The sequence below is a fragment of the Nycticebus coucang genome, chromosome X (genome assembly GCF_027406575.1).
Source record: "Nycticebus coucang isolate mNycCou1 chromosome X, mNycCou1.pri, whole genome shotgun sequence".
Lineage (NCBI taxonomy): Eukaryota > Metazoa > Chordata > Mammalia > Primates > Lorisidae > Nycticebus > Nycticebus coucang.
Genome location: NC_069804.1, coordinates 113,834,931 through 113,859,289, shown reverse-complemented (window position 1 = coordinate 113,859,289; position 24,359 = coordinate 113,834,931). Strand labels below are relative to the sequence as shown.

At 39.8% G+C, this 24,359-nt stretch overlaps 1 long non-coding RNA gene across 1 annotated transcript; it reads right to left on the bottom strand.

Annotated features, from left to right (window-relative positions):
• Window positions 1–12,214: 12,214 nt before the first annotated feature.
• LOC128577892 (uncharacterized) lies at window positions 12,215–15,987 on the bottom strand. Its single transcript, XR_008377641.1, has 3 exons — window positions 15,895–15,987; window positions 14,122–14,227; window positions 12,215–12,308 (listed from the first exon to the last, which is right to left on the bottom strand). It is a non-coding gene; the product is annotated as an uncharacterized LOC128577892 (long non-coding RNA).
• Between the last annotated feature and the right edge of the window lie 8,372 nt (window positions 15,988–24,359).

The following is a 24,359-nucleotide window of genomic DNA, read 5'->3' as shown; positions in this document are numbered from 1 at the left end:
GACTTGGACTTGTTGGCACATGGGCTTCCTATGAGTGAATCCAAGAATAGTCCACCAAGACTGTGCATTGGGACAGTCACAAAGGCCAAGGACTGCACTGCATATCTCTCTGCTATCTGGTGGAGAAGACTTGTCTAGGTGTGCCGGAGGAAAGTGATTTCCTAGCCAATAGCTATCCCTGTAGAAGGAGACAGTGCTTCAGGACACTTTCTTTGGGAAACTCTAGTTAAAGTGAATAAAAACTACCTCTTGTTAGGAATGAATACCTACAAAGCCAACCTCTGAGGTCCTCCACACGGAGTGGGTTGTAGTCACATCCTCTCATTACCTTAATGTACATGACTGCAGTAAAAGCTCATCATATGGGATGAGGTTCTAAATACCAATAGTAATGGGAAAGTTATACACTGTGAAATTTTCCCCTGGAAATGCTTTCAAATCAGAATTGATGACATGTTCATAAATCTCCAGCCCCATAGAAGCTAACACTCTGATTATAATCAAAATTATAAGAAATTCCTACTAAGCTTTCAAAGATAAAAGAATTTTTTTCTTAATCAATAATAACAGACCACAGAAAAAGAGGACAAGTTCACCAAACCCATAATGTTTTGGATTTTCATTTCTGCTTAACCAGTATTCCCAAACAATAGCCACTTTTTATCTCAGGATTCTCTATCTTAACTGGATTCACCTGGGTGTTTTCTTCTCTCTGATTCCTGTCTCCTGCGGTTACATTCATCTGGAGGCTCCACTTGTCTGGCACATACAAGAGAGCACACTCACATGTATGACCGCTAGGTGTCTGCTAGGAGCTCAGCTGGGCCTGTTGTCTGAATGACCTTGATTCTCCACAGAATCCTCTATGTGTTTGGTAGCCAGATATAGTAGAGGACATCTGGTTAAATTTGGATTCAGAAAAACAACATTTGGACAATCCAAACAATATTTGGATTCAGAATAATATTTTAGTGTCTGATGATTAATCTTATGTGTCAATTGAACTGGGCCATGGTACCCAGGTAACTAGTCAAACAAATCTGAAGGTTTCTTGAAGATATTTTTGATGAAATAAGAATTTAAATCATTAGACATTGTATAAAGCAGATTGCCATCTATCTATAATGTGAGTCAGCCTCATTTAATCAGTTGGAGGTGTGCATATGTCCTTAGCCGAAAGGCCGAGAAGTCATCAGTTGGAGATCTGAATGGAATAAAATGACGATCTCCCATGAAGAAGAAATGAGTTCTGCTGGCAGATGGCCTTTGAAGTGAAACTGAACATCAGCTCTTCCCTGGTCTCCAGTCCACAAAGACTCCCTATAGATTTGGGATTTCCAGCCTCCCTAATAGAACTAGCCAATTCCAAAAATAAACCAATCTTTCCCCTCCCCTTTCTTTAGATAAATAGATGGTAAACATAGATAGATAGATAGATGCACACCCTATTACATGTGTGTCTCTAGACCCTGCATGAAATATTATTTTGTTAATCTGAATTCAATGAATCTTGTATTTTTATTTGCTAACTCTGGCAACCCTAGGGGAGAAACCCTTGGATATGTTGAAGTAATGACATTTCCAGTGAGGCAACTCTCGGGAAAACAAACAGATCAAATTGGCAAAAAGGACAAACTCTGGTAATGCCTAGAGTTTTTGGTGCCAAATGGATGTATCCGTTTTCTGCAGCACATATTATTATATGTTGATAACTTGAATGGCCTTTGACACAGAAATCCTATTTCCACCAACAAGGGAGTTTCTGATGAGGGCTTAAATAAAGTTCACCAGGTGACTCTGATGTGCATCCTGGATAAGGGGCCCTGGCTAGGGGGACACATTAGGCTGCTACATAAACTCCCTAATCCAGGGAGAAAAGCTACTATTTATGAAGGATATTGTTTAGAGGGACCCAGCTCCAGGTTCTTTATGCTACTGTCTTTATTTAATCTCATGACAACCCTGCTGGTGAGGTATAAAGATTCTTTCTTCGTTGATTTGGGGGTTTTTTGTTTGTTTTTTGTTTTGTTTTGTTTTGGTTTGGTTTTTGTAGAGAAAAGAGTTTCACTTTATCACCCTCAGTAGAGTGCTGTGGCATCACACAGCTCACAGCAACCTCCAACAACTGGGCTTAAGCGATTCTCTTGCCTCAGCCTTCCAAGTAGCTGGGACTACAGGCACCGCCACAATGCCCAGCTATTTTGTTGTTGTTGTTGCAGTTCGGCCGGGGCCAGGTTTGAACCAGCCACCCTCCGTATATGGGACCAGTGCCTTACTGACTGAGCCACAGGCACCGCCCCTCTTCATTCATTTGTGTGACAACATAAAATCTTAACCACAGAGATGGACAGCAAAGGGGTTTCTCACCACACACACTGCCAGAGACAAGGATAAAACCTGCCAGCCTGGGCATCTTGACTTGCTGGTGGCAGATCCTTAGTAAAGGTGTCTGGGCACATACCCTTGAGGAGGTTAATCTCTGTTCACCCTGTGTGTACTCTACCGGCATTTCCAGTAAGGAGTCAGGTTTGGCCCCCTTTCCCCTTGCCACAAGGGAGGTTTATGGAAAGACTGAAATCAGAAGCCATTGGAAGTTACAATGTTTCCTCTGTACTTTGAAAAATCTTCAATTTATAGAAAGGATTGACTTGCCTAAGCAACTACAAACTACTCCATGAGGAGGACCTCAGAGTTTGATTTAGTAAGTATTCACTCCTAACAAGAGGCATTTTTTATTCACTTTGACTTGTGTTTCTCAAAGAAAGTGTCTGGAAGCACTGTCTCCTGCTCCAGGGATAGCTGTTGGCTAGGAAATCACTTTCCTCACCTGTTAGGGAAAGGAGGGCCTCTGAGGACACAAAGAGGGAACAGGAAGGGAGATTCCTCCTAGACAGGGGTGAGGTTCAATGGCTACAGTTCTTTCCAGGAGTAGGGACCTGAGCACTGGTCTAGGTTAATGCTTGGGGGGAATCCTCCCATAGTCCATTAAGACAGAGAAGTGAGCTTGAGATAGATTTTCCTGTTTGGATGGCATAATGGATGGAACAGTGTCAGGGGTCCTGAAGATACTGAGCCAGCTAGGGAAATGATCAGTACAGTCCTGAGGAATGGAGACATATGAGTGATGATGACAAGGCCCTCCCAAGTCTATATCTAGAGGACAAAGCATGGTAAATGGGACTGTCAAGAAGAATGAACACTGAACATTTTTAATAATTAATTTTTCACATCCTAATGTTCTTACTATTATACATTCCAATCAACTACAAGGCAAAGAGCTCCTCTTTTTCTAAATATGTATAATAGTGAGTTTCCTGACATTATTATTATTAGGTAAATATTCTATTGCTGAAATATTAGATTACTCTTCATTCTTTCAATCTATTCCCATGTAAACAGCATATTTCACATGTACATTTCTTTTTTTTTTTTTTGTACCAGAATGTTTATTGCAGCCCAGTTTACAATCTCCAAGTTATGGAAGAAGCCCAAGTGCCCATCAACCCATGATGGATTAATAAATTGTGAGATATGTACACCATAGAATATTATGTAGCCTTAAAAAAGATGGAGACTTTACCTCTTTTATGTTTACATGGATGGAACTGGAACATATTCTTCTTAGCAAAGTATCTTAAAAATGGAAGAAAAAGTATTGAATGTACTCAGCCCTACTATGAAACCAATCTATAGCACCCACACTTCCATATGAAAACTATAACCCAACTACAGCCCAAGATGAAGGGGAAAGAGGAGGGAGAGGAGATGGGAATGGGGATGATGGGAGGGGAAAGGATGGGTGGAGGGAGGATAATTGGTGGGAACACATCTATGGTGCATTTTACAAGGGTACATGTTAAATCTACTGAATGTAGAATATAAATGTCTTAACACAGTAGCTAAGAAAATGCAGTGAAGGCTACGTTAACCAGATTGATGAAAGTATTTCAAATTGTGTATAAAACCAGTACGTTGTACCCCATAATGCATTAATGTACACAGCTATCATTTAATAAAAAGAAAAAAATACCAAAAAAAGCAATCATTACTTTGTTAAATATCATGTGCAACTCTTCAAGATTTTTCTTAATAATTTAACAATAATTAAATTTATTAAACATATTGGGCACTACTCTGCAAATTTTATATACATCATTTCTAAACATGAGCACAGTGGTGCCACCTTATCCCTCAAGATATGTCTTGGAATAATACTAGAGTTGACAAGAAAACCTGATCAGTGAGTTTGTACTTACACCGTGTCCAGTTTAAATTGAGACTGTGGAGTCACAAGAATTCCACACACTGCTGGCGGAGGATGGAGTGGCACATTGTATTTTAGCAGAGACACTGGACAACATCTATGCAAGTGAGGCCCTTCAGCTGCTGCCCTGTCAGGTCTCCTCAGCAGAGTCTTGGGCAAGTGTGCAAAGCCTGTTATAGCAGCATGGCTAAATGTCAACATAGCCCCATAGCTGCCTAGTTAGAGACACCTCAGAGACATGATTTTCAATGAAAAAAATCCAATACCTGCTATATAAATATATTATGTACATACTTATAATTTAAACTTCGCACAATAATTATTTATTTTGGATGTATCCATAAGTACAAAAATGTGGAGCAAAGCGTGAGAATGATAAAACAAATTTTGGATAGTGGTTCCCCCTGGGTGTTAGACAATCAGAGATGTTACCCTGGAGCACCCACTCCATCATGTTTTACTTTATAACCTTGGCTGTGTACATGTTTGCCTATTATGGTGTTTACTAAATATTTTCAAATGTTTGAAAGCTGACATATTTGACATGAATAAACTTTTAATGGGGTTTATCTATGATTAATAAATAGCCCACTGTCCATTTAGATAATGTGGAGAATGCATTCAAATACCAAAATGAATATATTCAAAACCTTCAACCCCACTAAGCACTAGTAAAGCTGTTATCATAATGTTGTATCTACTCTGAATATATGTATACACACACCTGTGCTCACACACATTATGGGTGCATCTAACATAGATCTAACTTAGGCTCGGAGCCCATAGGTCAGTGGTTAGAGTGCCGGCCGTGTAAACCAGGGCTGGTGGGTTTGAACACAACAATGACAACTATAACAAAAAATATATATAGCTGGGCGTTGTGGCAGGCACCTGTAGTCCCAGCTACTTGGGAGGCTGAGGCAAGAAAATCGCTCAAGCCCAAGAGTTTAAGGTTGCTGTGAGCTATGACGCCACGGCACTCTACCAAGGGCAACATAGTGAGACTGTCTCAAAAAGATAAATACAGATCTAACTTAACTAGAATATATTGACTGTCTGTGTCTGACAATAAATTAGGTGTGTGGAAGATATACTCATTCATTAGTTCACAGATCTATAGGTCAGAAATCTGGTGTAGCATGTATGACCTTATTTTCTGTTCCGGGTTCTCTCAAGTCTCTCTCACGGTTTCTCTCAAGGCTGGAAGCAAGGTAGTATTATGCCCTGGCCTAAGGTCCTGTCTGGAATTTCTGTGGAAAATTTGAAATTGACCCCACAATTTCAATTTAAAATAGACACAGTATTTAAGTACCTCCAAAATCATTTATTGTTGCAAGTAGAAGTTATTTCCTCATAGCTATTGGACAGCAGCCCGTTTTTTGATAGCTGTCATCTGGGGATGTTCTCAGCTCCTAGGGGATAGTGTATATTCCTGCCATTTAGCTTCCTTACTTTTCCCACCAGCAACGATGTGACAAAGGTTCTTTGTGCTTTGAATATGCCTTCCCCTCATCTGAACAGCCAGATAAAACTCTCTGTCTTTAAAGGGCTTGACTGATTAGATCAGGCCTGCTCATAATCTCCTTCTTGCCACTAAAAAACCATAATCATATAAGTAATATTTTATTATAGTGTCTGGTTGTACTCACACTTAAAGGGAAAGGGAATTACCGAAGGGTGAGGGCCATTTTAGATCATCTTAGAATTCTGCCTGCCACACTGAGATTCAGACCAAAAAACATGTATACTTTCACAACAGTTTTTAGGTTTAAACTGAGTTTTCTGAGACAAAGCTCAGGCCCCTGTAATAGGGCATCATTGTGCTTGGATGAGGCCGGCACAGGGTAAGTGACTCGCCCAATCTTCTGTTGTCAGGGATGTATCTGGCCTCTGGCTCCAGACTTCTGCCCAGCATCCATGTCATCTTGCCCTGTACTGTCCCTTCTACCTTGAAATCAATGGAAAACTGCTCCTCACGTGTCAAACATACAGTAAACTAGAGGAGACAGGAAGGGAGATGCAATCATGGGAAATGTTGTGGTGATTTTTTTCCCTTTCCCGTCTCTGGCGTATAACTCATTCTGTAACTCATAACTGGCCCAAAGCTCATAGGTAATGCAAGTATATTTCAGCTCTTGATCATGCCCTTTTCAGATTCTCTCTATGTAGTAATGTTCTTAGGTTTAGTCAATGCCATGTTCTCTCTGAGAGGGAGGAGGTAGGTGGGCCAGGGTATGTGCTGAAGTCCTAATACCTCCCCCATAGGCACTTTATAGGTTTTATCATTTACCTCTCAGGGCAGCACTGTTAACAAGGTATCATGAGACCCACTGCACAGATGACCAAGCTCCAGCTCACAGAGACTAAGACCCTCTCCAGATCAGTTGCAGGATTAGAATAAGGTTCCACCTCTTACTCTCCCCACAATGTAACCAGAAGCTTCATATTTGAAAGATGACGATTTTACATTTTCCCAGCATTGTGCTCTATGGGGACTCACTCAGCAAACCCTCATATTAAAAAAATAAGATGATAGAGATGTGATCCTGTCTTTTGGGCCATGAGGCCTAGCTGGGAGGATGGACACGTGGATTAGTAGGTCTCTGAGGTTAACTGTGGGAAGAAATGAGGGAACATGACCTCATGTGGAACAAAAGGGAAGAGGATGATGAGAAGCTAATTAAGGACACAACTCCCTTCACCATAGTTTCAAAGAAAATGAAATACCTAGGAATATACCTAACTAAGGAGGTGAAGGATCTCTATAAAGAAAACTATGAAATCCTCAGAAAGGAAATAGCAGAGGATATTAACAAATGGAAGAACATACCATGCTCATGGACAGGAAGAATTAACATTGTTAAAATGTCTATACTTCCCAAAGCAATCTACCTATTCAATGCCATTCCTATCAAAATACCAACATCGTACTTTCAAGATTTGGAAAAAAGGATTCTGCGTTTTGTATGGAACCGGAAAAAACCCCGTATAGCTAAGGCAGTTCTTTGTAACAAAAATAAAGATGGGGCCATCAGCATACCAGATTTTAGTCTGTACTACAAAGCCATAGTGCTCAAGACAGCATGGTTCTGGCACAAAAACAGAGACATAGACACTTGGAATCGAATTGAAAACCAAGAAATGAAACTAACATCTTACAACCACCTAATCTTTGATAAACCAAACAAGAACATACCTTGGGGGAAAGACTCCCTATTCAATAAATGGTGTTGGGAGAACTGGATGTCTACATGTAAAAGACTGAAACTGGACCCACACCTTTCCCCACTCACAAAAATTGATTCAAGATGGATAAAGGACTTAAATTTAAGACATGAAACAATAAAAATCCTCCAAGAAAGCATAGGAAAAACACTGGAAGATATTGGCCTGGGGAAAGACTTCATGAAGAAGACTGCCATGGCAATTGCAACAACAACAAAAATAAACAAATGGGACTTCATTAAACTGAAAAGCTTCTGTATAGCTAAGGAGACAATAACCAAAGCAAAGAGACAACCTACACAATGGGAAAGGATATTTGCATATTTTCAATCAGACAAAAGCTTGATAACTAGGATCTATAGAGAACTGAAATTAATCCACATGAAAAAAGCCAACAATCCCATATATCGATGGGCAAGGGACATGAATAGAACTTTCTCTAAAGATGACAGACGAATGGCTAACAAACACATGAAAAAATGTTCATCATCTCTATATATTAGAGAAATGCAAATCAAAACAACCCTGAGATATCATCTAACCCCAGTGAGAATGGCCCACATCACAAAATCTCAAAACTGCAGATGCTGGCGTGGATGTGGAGAGAAGGGAACACTTTTACACTGCTGGTGGGACTGCAAACTAGTACAACCTTTCTGGAAGGAAGTATGCAGAAACCTCAAAGCACTCAAGCTAGACCTCCCATTTGATCCTGCAATCCCATTACTGGGCATCTACCCAGAATGAAAGAAATCCTTTTATCATAAGGACACTTGTACTAGACTGTTTATTGCAGCTCAATTTACAATCACCAAAATGTGCAAACAGCCTAAATGCCCACCAACCCAGGAATGGATTAACAAGCTGTGGTATATGTATACCATGGAATATTATTCAGCCATTAAAAAAAATGGAGAATTTACATCCTTCGTATTAACCTGGATGGAAGTGGAAGACATTATTCTTAGTAAAGCATCACAAGAATGGAGAAGCATGAATCCTATGTACTCAATTTTGATATGAGGACAATGACAATTAAGGTTATGGGGGGGGAAGCAGAAAGAGGGACGGAGGGAGGGGGGTGAGGCCTTGGTGTGTGTCACACTTTATGGGGGCAAGACATGATTGCAAGAGGGACTTTACCTAACAATTGCAATCAGTGTAACCTGGCTTATTGTACCCTCAATGAATCCCCAACAATAAAAAAAAAAAAAGATATAACCAAACAATGAAAAAAAAAGAAAGATCATTAATTAAATTATTTTCAAAAGAAGTTCAAAGCGTATTAAGTATATTCTTTTTTTAAACTTTCTTTTTTGTCAAGATAATTTAATCAATGTACACAGCTATGATTTAATAAAAAAACTTAAAAAAAGATTAAAAAAAAAGGGAAGAGGATGATGACTTCCTTCCTTTTTTTTCTCCTTCTGTTCTCTGGAGGAGAACAGGAACAACAGGTGCTCTGGGGTCTACTTCTGTCTCTGTCTTTCCCCCTTCACTATCCCTTTGCCTTTGCCCCTTTGACTATAGGAGATGTCGACAGAAATTAAGTGTCAGGGTTCCCTGAGAGGGGACAGAAAGTTGGGAAGTGCCCGATGACAAGAAGGGTAGATCAAGAAGCACAGACACTGGGACCCATGCCCTGGGTGCTCTATCAAGCACTGAGTGCTTGGTTTCCACCTGCTTTTGTGCCCCTTGCCACCACTACCCCACAGCAAAGAGCCCACACATGACAGAAGTATCTGTTTTCAAAGTGAGGCTGACAGGATGAAGTGACGTACCCAGGAAGCGAGAGCATCCCAGAATTACTTGTTTGGGTCTGGCACCAGGATGCAGGGACATCTCCTGTCTCTTGCTCCAGTGTCCTGTCAGGCAGATGCAGTATGAGGATTTCATCTCACCTCATGAGAGAAGGGAACATGCTTCTCTCATGTAAAATTGGGGGGCAGGGTGGGATAGCAGACAGGAAACCCCCAGAAACAGGCAGAAATGGGGTGAGTGGTAACTCCATATCCAGCCCTCCCTCAGGACACTCAGCCTACAATGTGCAAATGCCACTGACTCACAGGGAAATTGGAAACATGTGAGTGCTCTTCTCTCTACATGCTATCTAGAAGAATGGGAAACAGTTACTGTACACTGGAGAAATTTGACAGGCACCACTTTAACCAAGTGATGAAGTTTAATATTACTAATGACATCATATAGGCATTCTGTCCCCCGACATGATGTGACAAGAAAGCAACTTCAACTCAAAGTTATTCTTTCTCAAAACACATAAATGTGGTATAATCACAACAAAAACAACTCGCTACGCCTATACTCCTCATAGCTGTCAGTGTAATGAAAGTTGTCTGGCAGTTCTTCAAATAGATAAACAGGAAGTTGCTGGCAATTCCACTCCTAGGTACATGCCCAAGGAGAAGGAAAACCTGTGTTTTCACAAATACTTGCACATGAATGTATGGAGCATCATTGTTCATAATAGCTCAAAACTGGAAACAACCAAAATGCCTATTAACAGATTAATGGATAAATGAAATGTAATATTAGGTTGTCAAATATTAAGTGTCCAATTTCCTTGAGTACAAAGTTTGACAGTTGATAGGTCTGCAGTTTTACTTTGATCCTTCTTTTTTTTTTTATTGTGAAGGTACATACTCATTCTTCCAAATGCACATTTTGGCTTGTGATTATCTTTCTTTTTTTTTTTTTTTTTTTTTTTTTTTTGTAGTAATGCTCTCACTTTATCATCCTGGGTAGAGTCATGTGGCGTCACACAGCTCACAGCAACCTCCAACTACTGGGCTTAGGCAATTCTCTCACCTCAGCTTCCTGAGTAGCTGGGAATCTTTCAATTTTTTTAAGAGTAATTTTTATGAAACTATGGATAAGTCAAAAAAATAGTGTTGTTTTTTAATCTGAGCTCCATCATGAAACCAAAACAGCATGCAGGAAGCTCAAAATATCAACCAAGTGTTTGGGAAGGATACAGCTAATGAATACACAGTGTGTCAATAGTTTGAGAAGGTTCTTTCTGATAATTTTAATCTTGAAAACTAGCCATGTGGGTGACCTGAAACCAAAGTAGATAATGATAAGCTGCAAGCTGTAGTGGAAGTGAATCTGTCTCACCCTACTCATGAATTAGCACAAGGTTTGATGTACCTTACCGTTCCAACACTATCTGACCATTTGAAACAATTTGGCAAGGTAAACAAACTAGATAGATGGGTTCTACATGAGTTAAATGAGCAACAGAAGAAAAATCATCTTGAAGCTTACCTTTCCTTGCTGTCACAACATAAAGCGAACCATTTTTACACCATATTTCTATGTGTGATGGAAAATGGATTCTGACAATTGCAAGTGCTCCACACAATGGTTGCATAAAGGTGAAGTGCTGAAACACAGTCCAAAACTGAATATTCTTCAAAAAAAAGCTAATGGTGTCTGTTTGGTAGTGTAGAGCTCGTATCATCCACTACAACATCATGAAACCTGGCCAATATATCACAGCAGATGTCTACTACAACCATTTGGAAAAAATGATGAAGATGCTTGTGATTAAGCAGCTTAGATCGGTCTGATGATTACATTGGTCAATACAAACAGGCCAATCCTCTTGCAAGGGAACACTGTCGCACAAACAACACTGCTCAAACTAGAAAAGCTAGACGTGGAAACTCTCTGTCATCTACTTTATTCACCCGACCTTGCACCAACTGACTACAACTTCTTTCATGCTTGTGAGCACTTTTTGCAAGGAAAAATATTCTGTGGTCAACAAACTACCCAAAACACCTTTTGCGACTTCATGGCTACTCCCTCTTCAGGCCTCTTCGCCGCTGGCATACACAAGCTACTATTAAGAGTAGGACTATAATTTGACTATACTTCTTGTTTAACATGTAATAAAGTAAACTTTTGATACAAAATCTGACATTTCTGATTTAATGACCTAATATATTCATATAAGATTTTTTAGCCATTAGAAAAAATTAAATTCTGACACATGTACAACATGAAAGAACCTTAGATACAGCATACCAGATGAAAGAAGCCAAATTATAAAGATACCATATGATTGCATTTATGTGAAGTGTCTAAATGGGTAAATATATCGACACAGAAAACATATCTGTGATTGCCTAGTGCTGGGGATGGGCACAGGGATTAACTGTACTCTAGCCTGATAGGACTTTTAGGGGTAACGGAAGTGTCAAAACCTAGATTATGGTGATGGCTGCATACCTATACACAGTGACCAAAATTTATCAAATTTTACCCTTAAAATGAGTGAATTTTATTTATAATGCAAGAAAAGATGATTAAAATATGGTATTGATCTGTTCTGTTGTACCACAGTAACAAATGTTTTTATACAAATGGATTGATGCACACGTTTCTATACCTTCGAATGTACAGTAGAAGATCCATAGTTGACCACCCCCCTACATCGATCACCTTCCTAAGTTGACCTGATTTGCACAGACTGGACACACATCACATGTATGTATCCATACAGTAGACCTGGTTCCTTATGTTGTCTGCCTTCGTTTGTTGACCAGTTTGTCATGGTCCCTGAAGTGGTCAACTTACAAAGGTTCTACTGTATAGCAAACTGTGGTTGGATCTCAAGCCTGCTATCTCAGTCCCGTGTAACTCTAAACAAAGACAATTCTCTCTTCTCCCCACATCTCATATTACCTCAGATCATGCTTGCGCACAAAATTCAATGACATCTGAACACTTCCACATCTTGTAATTATGGCAATGGCTTGAGAGTGGGTCCATGATGGAGTCCAGGGCCTGGCCTCTGTGACAAGATGAAAGATGTCAGCATTATTACTTTCTTCATTCCTGTGTGGTCTTCCTCACGTACCTCCACTTAGGGAGTCTGAATGGCACTATGTCTTATGAGTATCACTATGCAATATTTATCAAATGGCTACATAACTGTACAATATTTGAAACAAAAATTTCCCTTGTAGAAATTTATCTTCAGGACATAGTGAAGGATATTGATACATATCTGATTATGAGGACTGCCATTCTTAAAATTTTCTCCTTTCACATCTGGGCCTGAATTTAGGAAGGGAGACCAAATGAAGAGGCAGAAGGGAGCAGAGCAAAATATTGATGGCAATGCATGCACACACTCTGAGCCACGGACCATGTTGTGTTATCATAATACTGGAATTGTCTCAAAGAGAGTTGCTGGGCTCAGGAAGGGCACAGTCAGTTCACTAGTCCAAACAGCCACAGGAAGTGTGCCCTACACTGTGCCCACTACCAATGCACAAACTCTGAAAAGATACCATCCACACAGTGTAGCTAATAGGGAACGTCAGAACACTCTGAATAACACGGAGTTATAAAAATTGATTATGTCGGCTCGGTGCCCATAGCACAATGGTACACCAAGGCTGGCAGGTTCCAACTGGCCGGGGCCAGGGAAACAGTAATGTCAACTGCAACAAAAATAGCCAGGTGTTGTGGCAGGCGCTTGTAGTCCAGCTACTTGGGAGACTGAGGCAAGAGAATCACTTAAGTCCAAGAGTTTGAGGTTGCTAAGAGCTGTGACGACACCACACTCTACAGAGGATGACACAGTGAGACTCTGTCTCAAAAAAAAATTGATTATGTCATATTCATAGGAAAGAATGCTAAAAGGCAGCAAAAACAAGTTATATTGAAAACAGTGGTGAAAGAGGATTTCTTACCTGTCAGATTAATGATTCACATTATTTCTAACACATAGAAAAACAGGTACTTTCATCCTCTGATGTCAGGAGTATAAATTAGTAATAGCATTGTGAGTTCCTTGTTAACATAAAATTTTTTAGTTCAAAGGGTGTAGAAATGATACTGTTAGGAAATTCTTACAAAGATATTTTAATATATATGAGTATGGTGCTAAGTACATTATTGTCCCTAATTGAGAAATGATGATAAGATAACCAAATTTTCATTACTGGACACTGGTGAAATAAATTTGGGGGCATCTACTTGATAAAATACCCAATCAACACACACACACACACACAGAAATTATGTTTTAAGTATTTTAAGATGGGCTCGGTGCCCATAGCTCAGTGGTTAAGGCCACCACCGGGGTGTAGGGTTCGAACGCAGCCTGGACCTGCTAAATAATAACTGCAACTAAAAATAGCTGGGCATTGTGGCGGGTGCCTATAGTCCCAGATACTCAGGAGGCTTTCGCCAGAGGATCACTTAAGCCCTCAGGTTGCTGTGAGCTGTGACACCATAGTACTCTACTGAGGGCCACAGAGTGAAACTCTGCATCAAAAAAAAAGTATTTTAAAATGGTATCATAAACATGTATTTCCATGGAAAGATGGTCACAATAAGGGCAACATCAGGTTATAAAGATCATAAAAATCTGGATCCATTTTGGCTGACCAAAATCTCCAACTATTTATGCATAAGGCTTAAAACATTAGAACAATTATTTATTTAGTCCTTTCATATACAGCTTTCTCTTCCGCATAGTAACAGGATTTACTGCACTTTCTGGAGCATGTCAGTATCCCTACACAATGAGAATGCAGCCTTTCCATTCAGATTTCCAGAAAGACCCGCAGTTTGCTTGAGCCACTCCCTCTCACCTTACAGCTGGGCAAAGTTCACGCCGCAGTTCAGGCTTTGGTCGCTAGACGGCAGCACAGTACTGCTGTTATCAAACTTCTCTACAAAGACGTGTCTGTAAGGAACCTAAAAATACACAGCACCTCACTTAAAATCCAGTTTAGGAATCTACGTACAGAATGATTCTAATTTTCTCAGAATAACACTTAGAGATATGAAAGAACATTGTAAAATCCTCTGCTTTGAAGCATCTGTATTTTAACATGAGGTAGCTCTAGCACACAGGGGCAGTCCTTGGTAGGTGCAAATTTTTCACCTGTGGGCAGCAATCCCCCTACAGAAAGCAATCCTCCTGTATACATCATTTTTCTGGTTTATAAAAGAATCACATTGTAAGGGCTATCTAAATATGACATTGGGAATCCATCCCCAGTCTGAACTGAAGATGAGGCTGTATCTGTGAGATATATTTGAGGTGGTGGAGCTAGAGGATCGAGAAACACACATACACACACTTCATTTTTTAAAATTTACTTTGCTTCCCCAATAAATTTTATACAATTAATGCTTTTACAAATTAATTCATGTGCACATTACTGTTGTCAATCGATTCACACGTATTATCTTTATTCAAATTTTAATCAATATACTTTTTCTGGAAATAAACTTCTCAGCAATATACAAGAGTATATATTCATAAATTTGAATTAACCTACGTCTCACTGGCCCACCTCCCATCCCTTGACCTCGAGGGGTCTGTAGTCCATAGAATGGTGCATATTCTCCAAATCTGTCCCTGTAGGTCAGGTGCACACCAGTGTGTTCTCCTACACACATAGATACTTGTTCCAAAAGAGGAATCACAGGATTCATCTTCTTTTACAACTCGCTTTTTCCACCTAATATTAATTCTAGGTTTTTATTTGCATCTTATTGGTTATTGTAGTTTTGCCACATTTAACATGCTTCTTGTTCATGTATATGTTTGTGTGAATTCTCTGTATAAATCAGCATCCATTTTTTTTTTTTTTGAGACTGAGCCTCAAGCTTTCACCCTGGGAAGAGTGCTGTGCCATCACAGCTCACAGCAACCTCCAAATCCTGGGCTTAAGTGATTCTCTTGTCTCTGCCTCCCAAGCAGCTGGGACTACAGGCACCCACCACAATGCCTGGCTTTTTGGTTATAGTTGTCATTGTTGTTTGGCAGGCCGGGCTTGATTTGAACCTGCCAGCTCTGGTGTTTGTGGCTGGCATCTAAGCTGCTTGAACTACAGGAGCCAAGCCAACAGCATCCAATTATTTTGTGTGCTTCACAAATCATGGACACTAAATCATATCTAAGGTGAAGTATGCAAATGTTTGCTCCTTTGTTTTGGTACAATTCTTAGTGGAAAGTTTTCGTTCATTCAAAACTTGTTTTGAATTTCAATAGTGTGAGTGAAAAACTATACAGGTCATAGTTTAAAAAGAAAGAAAATGTTTAACAACACCCTTCAGAGCATGTACAGTCAGCCTCCAGGGAGGTTAGAGCACTCAGAGCCCTGGTGTCATCGAGTAAAAATGGAAAATCTTTATAGTATTCCAGAGTTAGCTGCTGAGTAAATAGCAACTAAGTTAACTCCCTGATTTACATGAACTCCCCTACAGCCATTACATTGACCTGAATAATGGTCACAACAAATAGGTAACTTGAATAGCTGTTAGGATTAAATGGATCCTATGGAATGGATGGAATAAAAACTACACTAGCTTACAGTAGGTCAGTACATATTACCTCCCTTCCCTCGGCTCACCTGTACCAAGGACAACACTTCAGCTTCTGCCTGAGCCCACTCACCGCTTCAGGGATCAGCCAACTTCCATGGCTCTATACCCAGGACTCTTGGCACAAAGCCAGGACTTGGTTGTGGCGTGAGGCCCTGTGGAGTCACAATAGCAGGGGAGGGTGATATGACCATTTCTCAAGCCTTGGAAACCTCATCTTCTAAAAGAGAAGCTGCTCAGGGTTCTCTAGGGATGGTGACAGTGCAACCTCTTTCCAATCCTGCATTTGTCTGAGGAGGTGATTTAGGATTGGTGACCCTGAGCCTTGGTCATGTGTGAAATGAGACTGACAATATATTATCCTTACAGAGCTGCCCAGAGGGTAAAACTTGGCCACAGTATATGGCATGGAGTGGTGGGACTTACTGGCCCTTCAATTGCTGGGATACAATAGCAGGGGTGGCTGAGCCTCAAGGCTAAGGCAGGCATCATGAAAAATCATTTCTCATAGCTTCTCTTAAGGAGAACACAGACATCTAGATAAAATTTAACTTTTAACTTGTTTAACTTAAGCAAGTATCAAGGAACTGAAAATTTTCAAAACTCTGTCCTTGGACTACTCTTTACCCATTCAGCCAAAAGGCCAAGGTTTCTTTTCTCTTTCTTTGCCTGTCTCTCTCCTCCCCACCACACACAAAATAACCCCCAAATTTTCTGCATTCCCTGTCAACATTCTTTACTTGCTACTGACTCCTTATCCCACTGCACTATGGCTTCTGTCCCAGGATTTCTTTTCTTTTTAGAATTTATTTATTTATTTATTTATTATTAAAATTACATCATAGCTGTGTACATCAATGCAATCATGGGGCACCATACACTGGTTTTATAAACAGCTTGATACATTTTTGTCACACTGGTTAACATAGCCTTCCTGGCATTTTCTTATTGTGTTAAGACAATTATATTCTACATTTACTAAGTTTCACATGTACCCTTGTAAGATGCACTGCAGGTGTAATACCACCAATCATCCTCCCTCTGCCCATCTTCCCCCCTCCCTCCCCTCCCTCTCCTCCTTTTCTATATTCTTAGGTTATAACTGGGTTATACCTCTCATATGAAAGCCATAAATTAGTTTCATAGTAGTGCTGAGTACATTGGATACTTTTTCTTCCATTCTTCAGATACTTTACTAAGCAGAATATGTTCCAGCTCCATCCATGTAAACATGAAAGAGGTAAAGTCTCCATCTTTCTTTAAGGCTGCATAATATTCCATGGTGTACATATACCAAAATTTATTAATCCATTCGTGGATTGATGGGCACTTGGGCTTTTTCCATGACTTAGCAATTATGAATTGGGCTGCAATAAACATTCTGGTATAAATATCTTTGTTATAATGTGATTTTTGGTCTTCTGGATATATGCCTAGTAGAGGAATTATAGGATTGAATGGCAGATCTAGTTTTAGATCTCTAAGGGTTCCCCAAACATCTTTCCAAAAGGAACATATTAATTTGCATTCCCACCAGCAGTGTAGAAGTGTTCCCTTTTCTCCACATCCATGCCAACATCTCTGGTCTTGGGATTTTGTGATATGGGCTAATCTTACTGGAATTAGATGGTATCTCAAGGTAGTTTTGATATGCATTTCTCTGATGATTAAGGATGATGAGCATTTTTTCATATGTCTGTAGGCCGTGTGCCTGTCTTCTTCAGAGAAATTTCTCTTCAAGTCCCTTGCCCAGCCTGCGATGGGGTCACTTGTTCTTGCTTATACGTTTGAGTTCTCTATGGATTCTCGTTATTAAACCTTTGTCGGAGACATAACCTGAAAATATCTTCTCCCATTCTCAGGGCTGTCTGCTTGCTTTACTTACTGTGTTCTTGGCTATGCAGAAGCATTTTAGTTTGATCAGGTCCCAGTAGTGTGTTTTTGAAGCTGCTTCAATTACCGGGGGGGGGGGGAGGGTCTATAGTTGGTACATATAAAGGCTACCGATTTATATACGTTGATTTTGTAACCTGAGACATTGCAGTATTCGTGATCACTTCTAAGAGTTTTGTAGTAGAATCCCTGGTGTTTTCCAGATATACAATCATGTCATATGTGAAGAGCGAAAGTTTGATCTCTTCTGACCCTATATGGATACATTTGATCACCTTTTCTTCCCTAATTGCAATGGCTAAAACTTCCATTACAATGTTAAAGAGCAGTGGAGACAATGGGAAGCCTTGTCTGGTTCCTGATCTGAGTGGAAATGATTTCAGTTTAACTCCATTCAATACGATATTGGCTGTGGGTTTGCTGTAGATGGCCTCTATCAGTTTAAGAAATGTCCCTTCTATACCAATTTTCATAAGTGTTCTGATCATGAAGGGATTCTGGATATTATCAAAAGATTTTTCTGCATCAATTGAGAGAAGGCTCCAACCACAAAAAATATTATTCTTGTATATATGTAGAAATAATACATCTATATTTATGACGTAGAGATCAACTGTCGTAGGAATATATTTATAATGCAATATACTTTCTGGACACCAGGTGGCGCTGTGAGTGGTTCCCAGGCCTATACCTGATTCACAGTTTATACTGTTACCATGGTAACCACCCTACCTGGCCAATCGCCATTTTGGAGTTTCTGTAAAAGTTTATTACCTTTTGTTGTTGTTGTTGTTATTATTTTTCTGCAGGCCTTAGAATTTGAGGTTGCTGTGAGCTGTGACACGATGGCATTCTACCAAGGGCAACATAGTAAGTCTCTGTCTCAAAAATAAATACATAAAAATAAATAAATAAAAAATTTTTAATAGTCTGGAAAAAAAAAGTTTATTACCTAATTGTTGTGCAACCTCAGTTGCTCTGTTCCAGACAGCACTCCTATCCGACCACCCAGCTCAGTGAAGGCTCCACGCTTCACAAATCTTTCCTCTCTGCTCCCATGTTCTCCTGCAAACTGGCAACTGCAGTCAGCTGTGGGGGAGGGTGCTGGCTGCCACCAGGAATTGCTGCCGCCAGCTCCTGTGGCTGTAGCACACAGAGACCTTTTACTCAGTTTTTGTGGCAAAGAGTCTCACTTTTGAATCTGGAGTTTTGAGTCCAGCCACCCGTCAGTTCGCCACACAGCCTAAACTGCCAGCCCACACCAATATACCCCACCAGGAATGGTCCAGTCTATTTAATCACTCCTGTTGTTCTGGGGGAAGATGTCCCCCATTTCGGACAATTCAAAGTGTCTATTTCCAAGGCGGATCCCTTCCCTTCAATTTTCCATCAGGTTGCTTAGCTCCTTGTGGTTCTGAGTGGCTCGCCTTCCGGGTGCCAAACTTGGCTCAGGAATAAATTTTCATCAATTGAGTTTTGCCAGGAACTGCAAGCTTCTATCCTCCGTGAGGGAGGGGCCTGCTGGCCAGCACGGCCAAGCAGGAAAAATCTCTACAACAGAGTCTGTGGTTTTAAATTACACCTCATATATAACAATCTGCCAAATTGCTGGGCGTCTTCAGCTGTCTGTCTACACCAATAATCCACCTGGTGACATGGGAGAAGTGGGCTACACACCCGTCACGTCCACTCTGCACTGCTTTGTTTTTGGTTGTCATAAGCAGGACCAATGTTACTAAGATCCCACTTTTACCCTCTCCGGAACTGGGCTCAGCTGCCAAAGCAGCTGACATCCCCTCTCCAGCTGGAGCGGCTGCTACCACCGCCACGAGCTTCATCTCTCTCTCTTCTGTGGTAGTTGCAATTGCAGTTGCTCCTGGGCCAGGTCCAGCAACCACTCCCTGCCCAAGTCCACTTCCCGCCACCACCAACTGCGCTGCCCTCAGACTTCTTGCAAGAATCCCATCTCGGCCTAGCAGAATGACAGTAGAAAGGCTCAGTAATCTTCAAACGGGAAAGGCCTGCGGTGGGCCTGTGGCCTATATGCTGTCCCAGGATTTCAATGAACAGGCTCTCACCAAGGTCACAATCCACCTTTCAGTCACGATGCCCAGACTTTTTTATAAAATAGCAACAAACTGACCATTACTACTAATGACATCCTAACATATGTATGCTTGTAAAGATTGCTTCTTTTACTTCACAACAAATATTTGTTTGTACATTTTTGGATTATACAACATATCAATAAATCAAAAAGTTGGTTTTTCAAAAAGGTCAATAAAGTAGATAAACCTTTGGCTAAGCTAACAAGGAAAAAAAGAGTAAAATCTTTAATTTCATCAATCAGAAATGACAAAGACGAAATAACAACAGACTCCTCAGAAGTTCAAAAAATCCTTAATGAATATTATAAGAATGTTTATTCTCAGAAATATGAAAATCTGAAGGAAATTGACCAATACTTGGAAGCATGTCACCTTCCAAGACTTAGCCAGAATCAAGTGGAAATGTTGAACAGGCCTATGTCAAGTTCTGAAATAGCATCAACCATACGAAATCTCCCTAAAAAGAAAAGCCCGGGACCAGATGGCTTCACGTCAGGATTCTACCAAACCGTTAAAGAGGAACTAGTAACTATATTACTCAACCTGTTCCAAAATGTAGAAAAAGAAGGAAGACTACCCAACACATTGTATGAAGCAAACATCACGCTGATCCCCAAACCAGGAAAAGACCCAACAAGAAAAGAAAATTATAGAACAATATCATTAATGAATATAGATGCAAAAATATTCAACAAGATCCTAACAAACAGAATCCAGCAACACATCAAACAAATTATATATCATAACAAAGTCAGTTTTATCCCAGAGTCTCAAGGATGGTTCAATATATGTAAATCTATAAATATAATTCAGCACATAAACAAATTAAGAAACAAAGACCATATGATTCTCTCAATTGATGCCGAAAAAGCTTTTGATAATATCCAACATCCCTTCATGTTCAGAACACTTAAGAAAATCGGTATAGAAGGGACATTTCTTAAATTGACAGAGGCCATCTACAGTAAACCCACAGCCAATATCCTATTGAATGGAGTTAAATTGAAATCATTTCCACTCAGATCAGGGACCAGGCAAGATTGCCAATTGTCTCCACTGTTTTTTAACATAATGGAAGTTTTAGCCATTGCAATTATGGAAGAAAAGGCAATCAAGGGTATTCACATAGGGTCAGAAGAGATCAAACTTTCACTCTACATGGATGATATGGTTATATATCTGGAAAACACCAGGGATTCTACTACAAAACTGTTACAAGTGATGAAGGAATACAGCAGCGTCTCAGGTTATAATATCAACATCCATAAATTGGTAGCCTTTATATATACCAACAATAGTCAAGCTGAAAAAAACAGTTAAGGACTCTATTCCATTCACAGTAGTGCCAAAGAAGATGAAATGTTTGGGAGTTTATCTAACAAAGGACGTGAAAGATCTCTATACAGAGAACTATGAAACTTTAAGAAAACAAATAGCTGAAAATGTTAACAAATGGAAAAACATACCACACTCACGGCTGGGAAGAATCAACATTGTTAAAATGTCCATACTACCCAAAGCGATGTACAATTTTAATGCAATCCCTATTAAAACTCCAATGTCATACTTTAATGATCTTGAAAAAATAATATTTTGTTTTATACAGAATCAGAAAAAAAACTCAAATAGCCAAGACATTACTCAGAAATAAAAACAAAGCAGGAGAAATCACGCTACCAGACCTCAGACTACACTATAAAACGATAGTGATCAAAACAGCATGGTACTGGCGCAAAAACAGAGAGGTAGATGTCTGGAACAGAATAGAGAACCAAAAGACGAATCCAGCTACTTACCATTATTTGATCTTTGACAAGCCAATTAAAAACATTCAGTGGGGAAAAGACTCCCTATTTAACAAATGGTGCTGGGTGAACTGGCTGGTGACCTGCAGAAGACTGAAACTGGACCCACACCTTTCACCATTAACTAAGATAGACTTTCACTGGATTAAAGATTTAAACCTAAGACATGAAACAATAAAAATACTAGAAGAAAGTGCAGGGAAAACTCTTGAAGAAATAGGTCTGGGCAAATATTTTATGAGGAGGATCTCCAAGGCAATTGAAGCAGTTTCAAAAATACACTACTGACACCTGATCAAACTAAAAAGCTTCTGCACAGCCAAGAACACAGTAATTAAAGCAAGCAGACAACCCTCAGAATGGGAGACGATATTTGCAGGTTGTCTTCAACAAAGGTTTAATAACTAGAATCCACAGAGAACTCAAACATATTATCAAGAAAAGAACAAATGATCCCATTTCAGGCTGGGCAAGGGACTTGAAGAGAAACTTCTCTGAAGAAGACAGGCACACAGCCTACAGATACATGAAAAAATGCTCATCATTCTTAATCATCAGAGAAATGCAAATCAAAACTACTTAGAGATATCATCTAACTCCAGTAAGATTAGCCCATATCACAAAATCCCAAAACCAGAGATGGTGGCATGGATGTGGAGAAAAGGGAACACTTCTACACTGCTGGTGGGAATGCAAATTAGTACATTTCTTTTGGAAAGATGTTTGGAGACCACTTAGAGGTCTAAAAATAGACCTGCCATTCAACCCTATAATTCCTCTACTAGGTATATAATAAGAAGACCAAAAATCACATTATAACAAAAATATTTGTACCAGAAAGTTTATTGCAGCCCAATTCATAATTGCTAAGTCATGGAAGAAGCCCAAGTGCTCATTGACCCATGAATGGATTAATAAATTGTGGTATATGTCCACCATGGAATATTATGCAGCCTTAAAGAAAGATGGAGACTTTACCTCTTTCATGTTTACATGGATGGAGCTGGAACATATTCTGCTTAGTAAAGTATCTGAAGAATGGAAGAAAAAGTATCCAATGTACTCAGCCCTACTCTGGAGAAGGGGGAAAGGTAGGGGAGGGGAAGGGGAGTAGGAAGGGAGGGAAAGGGGGATGATGGGCGGAGGGAGGGTGATTGGTGAGATCACACCTATGTTGCATCTTACAAGGGTACATGTGAACCTTACTAAATGTAGAATATAAATGTCTTAACACAATGACTAAGAAAATTCCAGGAAGGCTATATTAACCAGTGTGATGAAAATATGTCAAACGGTATATAAAACCAGTGTATGGTGCCCCAGGATTGCATTAATGTACACAGCTATGATTTAATAATAAAAATAATTTTAAAAATATATTTGACAGTTTAGCAGAACCTAGAGCAGGATGTACTACATAAAAATCCAGGCTACCCCGTTCCCTAACTGTGCAGTCTTGGGCGGTCTTTATCTGTCCCTCCATTTCTCATCTATAAAAGAGGGCTTAGCCAAACTTTCTACCTTGTAAGGGTCCTGTGAGAACTGGATGCCTCAATACATAAAAATCACTTGGCACAAAAATGTTTTAGCCACATTCATTTCTATTTCGCTATCTTTTTTTTTTTTTTTTTGAGACAGAGTCTCACTGAGTAACTCCTCATAGAGTGTTATGGCATCATAGCTCACAGCAACCTCAAACACTTGGGCTCAACTGATTCTCCTGCCTCAGCCTCCCGAGTAGCTGGGACTACAGGCGCCCATCACAACACCCAGCTAGTTTTAAAGACAGAGGTCTCGCTCTAGCTCAGGCTGTTCTGGAACTGGTGAGCTCATGAGATCCACCTGCCTTGGTCTCCCAGAGTGCTAGGATTATAGGTGTGAGCCACCACATCCGTCCATTATTTCACTATCTTTATTGGCCATTAGTATCTCCATGATAAAGACTGATGTTTATATGTTGTGAGACAGGCAGGTTACAAAACTAAATGTAAGATGAGACCTTATCTTTTGCAGATAAGTATATAAATGCATGCATTTCTACATAAACATATAAGTACTGACATAAGAAAACATCTGGAAAAATATAATACACATATAAACGTTAGCAGGGCTAATCTTTGAGTGGTCTAGGGATAATATTATTAATTTCCTCTCCTATAATACATGTTCTTAGCTATAATAAACACCTACTGCTCTTGCAGTTATATAAAATAATAAATTGTCAGGAATATGTAATCATTCTCAGCCCTGACCACAGACATTTAGAATAAGGAGTATTCCTGAGGCTCAGGAAGACAGACAAGATACTGAGGAAGCTTCTTCCACAGTATAATAGGATATATTCCCTAAAATTCCATACCACAATGATAATTATCAATACTTTAAATTTCTGCCTAGTTCGTTTGGAAAAAATCAACATATTGCTATTTGGTTGAACCCCCAAAAGTTATGCTGAGGTGCTAATAGCAGGCACTTGCACAAGTGACCCATTTTAAAAATAGGTAGACCTAGGCTGGATGTGGTGGCTCATGCCTATAATCCCAACACTCTGGGAGAACGAGGCAGGTGGATTGCCCTGAGTTCAGAGGTTCTAGACCAGCCTGAGATCCCATCACTACAAAAAAATGTAGGTAGATGCAATGAAGTTAAGATGAGGTCATTTGGGTGGCCCTAATTCAACATGTCTGC